Raw genomic sequence first — 5,116 nt, forward strand, 5'->3', positions numbered from 1 at the left:
TTCTGTTGATACAAGATAGTACAAGGGAAATTCTACAGAGGTCAGCTTGTTCTTGTAACAGGGAGAGATAATTTGCCTCACTGGGCCCACTCGTGAGTAACTACCAGAGATAGGGTCTTTGGGCTGGAGGGAAACTGTCAGGGATATTGGAGAAATTGAGATCCAAACACAGGCACCCAAGCACCCCATCAAAACAACCAAACAAAATTAGGCATCAAAAGTTCTCAGGAGAGGCAACAGCAAAGCTTTCTCTCCTAGTTAGTTCCCAGCACATAGCCTTGTTGGTGTGGGCTGGATATCAGAGACCTAAATGACACACAATTATACAATCTGGAATTTAGACCTCAGAGCCCAGCAGTACAACTCTTATTTTAGGGATGAAAAAACTGAGACCCACACAGGTCAGAGACATTAATGATCAGAAATGTGATCAGAAACCAGGGTCTCTGACCCCTAAACTGATACTTTCCACTGTATCACTGCTAACTTCATTTGAGGGGCCAGGTAGGAAGGATTAAGAGATACCAGAGTTCATTTAGAACTGGTACCAAGGAAGACCAAGAAAGAACTGAGGTTTGTTTTAAGGCAAAACTACCTGTTAATTCAAAAGCAAAATGAGCTGTGAAGGCAGCCAGTTTCAAATCACATGATCTCTTATACAGGCCATCATTTCAGAAGCTCAGGGGATGGCACACTCCTCCCTACGCCTGAATCATTCTTACCGTAGAGCCTGGAAATTCTATTATAATTTTACCCTAAGGTTCCAACCCATGGAATTGAAATTCCCAGCTGTTATTTCTACTTCAGTGATTCAATTTGTCATATCCTGGGGGTGCCCTAAATATTTGTGGGCAACAAATAGCTTAATTTTAAAGTTCTTTACACTTTGGCTCCCAAAATCCTTATTAAGTAGCACTTTATAAATGAGTACCTGATGTAAAAAATTTAGTCAGAGGACTTGGGTTTGGATCTTGACACTGACACTTGTATGACCCTGGGTCTCTTCTCTTTGGACTTCTTTCATTTTTCAAATGAGAAGGTGGAACTAGATTTCTGGGGTTCTTTCCAGCTGAATCTTTAGAAAATTGAGTCTCAAAAGGTTAAGTAACTTGCATGGGCACAGAGCTGAAAGCTGGTAGACAGGAAGCCAGGTCTTTCCATAGACGCACAGGGCAAGGATGCACAAGAGCAACCACAAACCCTAGCCTTTACCACCTGTGACCTAAGGTCATATCACAACCTCTTTGAGCCTATTCATTTCTTAAAGACCACCAGTCACTCCCATCTCTAAATCTGGGATTCCAAATCTTCCCATTACCCATCCCTTGATACCAGTCAAACACAATACCTAGTCTGTTCAGGGTCTCCTTTCCCCAACTGGACTGTGAGGAAGCCCAATTTGCCTCCCTGCTATCCCTCTCTCAGGATCCCCTCTAATATCATATTAGGTCCTTGAAAGAAGAGGCTTTCAGTTACTTTTGTAACCCCAGCACCGGCCACAGCACATAGTACTTAATATGTTAGATTGATAATTCCTAAAGCACATGCATGGCTGACTACACTATTTTGCCTGTTCCTGAAAGCCAACCCATTTGGCATTCTAGGCTCTTAACATTCCACCAGATTACCATTTCTCCTTCTCAAGACCAATCTCATCTACAGCACCCCCTTCTCCAAGTGGCCTTTTCCCAATGTGTTGTTCCCCCCCCCACCTCCCTGAATTTCCTGTGTTTTTACCTTGTATTTATTAAGTTGCATCCTCAACTTTAGAGTAATTGTATTTGACAGGCACACAGAGATCATACTTACTGCTCCAGAACAGAAACTTGGGAAGCTGGCTATCATATAACCTCCCCACCCTTTGTGACCTACTGGCTCTGGTCATTCCATGCCACAAATACTAATTGCAATAATCACCATCTTGACATATTCTAGGAAGCAGAAGTGAAATTGAGAGTGCAATATTTTTGTAAAAATAAGGTTTATTAAGCATCATTTAATGGTTTTGAAGTCCAAGAGGTGACTGACATCTTGAAGAAGTTCCATTCTCCAGATTCCCCCACTGTCCCCTTCACAAAGCTGATGAAAGGTCTAAACCTAAAGATTAGAGAATTCAAAATGAGTTACAGACAAGGCTTTGTTTCCCCACAAACATTTCAAACATTTACTTTTCCCAGTCTAACCTATGATATCTGAGATTTCTATAACCTTACTCCGAAGTCACAGCAGAGTGAGGCCTCAAACCATCTCAGGGTTACTCTAGCAAGTCTTGAGGAATGTCTGGAGTCATAGAGGACACCGACATGCTGGAAAAGCTTGCATACAGAGGAAGCAGTACAATTTATAGGATAGAGTTCCATCCAGCTATCCTGAGGTGGGAGTCATCTTTGAAAGAATAGGGAGGTATAGGATGGATTGAACTTGTCACTCATTTTTACACGATGAGAAAACTTAAGCAGTCAGGGAAGGGCTAAGACTGGCAGCCAGGTCTACTGTACCTGGCTCCATCATTCTCCCAGGATGACAACACAACACTGGCATTCATCCAATTCCTTTCCCCTTCAAAAAGCAGTAAGGGTCATAAGGGGAATGGCAATTTTAAAAAGGATGTAGCAAGTTCAAACATATGGACAAAGAAGGCCTTAGGAAGTTGAGGAACAATAGGTGATTTGGACAGAAGTCCACTAGCAAATTTTACACCTACCAATTCCAGTCCATCAAAGAAAGTCACAATTGCTGGGAGCCAGTCAATGATCACCACCTGAAACTAAAGAAAGCAGAAATTTGAGACAGAAGCTGTAGCCCATTAGGAAGGGCAATTTATTTACCCCAGTAACATAAAGAGGTTAGCATCAGACCTCCAAGAATCAAAGCCGAATCCTGCCCACTAACCCTACATCAGAACTCTCTAACACAAAGCTCATCTCATTGCTCCAACACCATAATCAGAAAGAGAGGGTAGGGCCTTAAACCATTTCAAAAATGTTACTGGAAATGCATGGGGTTACCACAGACTCAGACATGAGGAATGGCTGTTAATGAGATCAAAATTTCAAAACCAAACACTAAGATATTTATGCAGTAACTAATCACTATGTCAGACACAGTATATTCTTAAATGTACTTACCAAGTTGGTTTATTAGCCCCATGCATTAAGAGGCAGGTTCAGCCTATTCCTGCGAGGAAAGGGAGTAGAAAATGGTAAGGTAGAGAACACCAGATTAACAGTAAGAAGCCTAGGGTTGGACTCCTAACTCCTTCACCCTAATTCTGTTATTCTCACTGTGTAACCTTAGAAAAAAGGTTATTTTAACTACTCTGGGGGGGCTCAGTTTTTTCATACATTATCAATGTCCTTATGTTAAGAGCTTGGATGTTAATCACCACCTTGTTCAACCCCTTTGTTTTGTGTACAATGAGTGGAGTCTGGGTAAGAAGTTTAACTCCTAATACTTTTCTCTATTAAGGAATTTTAGTCTTAACACCAGAAACCTATAATTACAAAGTGGAGAGGGAGATTAGTTCTGATCCACCTTTCTTTATCCCCTGTTTCTTCTATTTCTCCTTGTAATCTACCATCCCATAGCTGTTATCAAGTCTTATAAGTTCATCAGATTTTTAAGTAATAGGGTCCTTAGGGGACCTTGGAAATCCAACCCTCTCATTTTATAGATAAAAAAAGCAAGTCTTACAGTGTGTCTTATGAGTGCTTATTTGCCTTGTTCAAAGTCACTGAAGGAAAACAGCCTGGGAATTAAACCCAGGTCCTCTGTCTCCAAGACCATGGCTCTTTCCAAAGGGAAAGGGCATTCCTGGCTGGGAGAACTGGGGAGAATCAAAGGTCCAAAGGGTGTACCTTGCACATTTCCCAAGTCTTGTGTAGTTTTCACTGGCTGACCCCATATCTTGGTACTTTTTCCCTCCTCCATCTCTGCCTCCTGGCTTCCCTCAAGTCTCAGCTAAAGTTCTGCTTTTGCAAGAAATCTTTCCCATTCCTCCTCCCTCCTTCTGGCAGTAACTTTGGTTCACGCTGTCCACATCTTGTTTGTATACAGCTGTTTGCATACTGCACCCCCCATTGTACTTGTGAGCTCCCTGGCAAAGGGCTCGAGTTTGCTGCCCTTTTGTTTCCCCAGCGGTTAGCACCGAGCCTGGGTCACAGCGGGAGCTACGGGGATGGGGAGGGGGCGGTCAGTAAGGAAGATGTGCCCAAGGCAGAGACTAAGCTATGGATGCTAAACTTGGTTAGCCGGGGCCGTCCCTCACCCATTCATCTTGCAGAAGATAGTCCTTCACGTGGCAGGCCTCAGCTTCACCCACGAGGTTCCCTCCATCCCCGGGCTCCTCCACTAGGGAGAGAACAGGGCATCAGTCCAGGTGCCAGCAAAGCAGAGGTGGTGGTTGTGAGCTTCCAAGCCGCCGGGTCACGGGGTCCCGGTCACGTGCTCCCAGGGCCCGGCAAGGCAACATTTTTCCTCGGCCTCCCGCACACGTCCCTTAAGGCGGGACCCGCACAAGACCGGAGCCCCGCAAACCCTCCGTGATGAAACCTCCCGGCCCTCACGGTCCTCATCTGTCCACAGCCACCAGCTGGAAGTCTCCAAGGCCCAGGATGGACTTGGATAGGGTCAGGGCCAGATCATCTCCAGTCACCTCCAAAAAAGCAGTCGCCACCGCCACCATAGCTAAAAAGGGCTTGGCCACGCCCCCGTGCGTCGTACGTAACCCCGCAGTCCCCGCCCCCTCTTGGGTGGGCAGGAAGAAGGATAGGCGGGCTACCACGTGGTTTCTACTCCACCCTCCTGTGCCCCCTTGCCTGGCCTAACGTTTTATCCCCGTATCCTCCAACTTAAAAAATACCTCGAGTCCTGGGCTATGGGCCCCGCGTTGTTTTTCAGAGACGGGCTTTTTTCCCCCTATTTTTTCCATATCTTTTCTTTCCTTTCCTTTTTTCTCTTTTCTTTCCTTTTCTTTTCTCACTTCTCTCTCCATTGAGAAATTTTAAGGAAGCAAAATCCTTGTTACATATATGCATAATGAAAGGAAAAAAAAAAGAAAGATTGCATTGACCATTTCAAAAAATGTATTTGGAAGACTGAGTTTTCTAAGGAGGTC

At 44.5% G+C, this 5,116-nt stretch overlaps 1 long non-coding RNA gene and 1 other non-coding gene across 2 annotated transcripts; both read right to left on the reverse strand.

The window, feature by feature from the left end:
* Positions 1-1,962: 1,962 nt before the first annotated feature.
* On the reverse strand, positions 1,963-4,700 carry LOC114041946. The gene is made up of 4 exons (XR_003568956.1): positions 4,268-4,700; positions 3,129-3,177; positions 2,705-2,767; positions 1,963-2,097 (listed from the first exon to the last, which is right to left on the reverse strand). It is a non-coding gene; the product is annotated as an uncharacterized LOC114041946 (long non-coding RNA).
* LOC114041956 lies at positions 2,187-2,322 on the reverse strand. The gene has a single exon (XR_003568962.1). It is a non-coding gene; the product is annotated as a small nucleolar RNA SNORA9 (small nucleolar RNA).
* Positions 4,701-5,116: the final 416 nt, after the last annotated feature.

This window comes from Vombatus ursinus, unplaced genomic scaffold (genome assembly GCF_900497805.2).
Source record: "Vombatus ursinus unplaced genomic scaffold, bare-nosed wombat genome assembly UNPS02014225.1, whole genome shotgun sequence".
In the NCBI taxonomy this organism is placed as follows: domain Eukaryota; kingdom Metazoa; phylum Chordata; class Mammalia; order Diprotodontia; family Vombatidae; genus Vombatus; species Vombatus ursinus.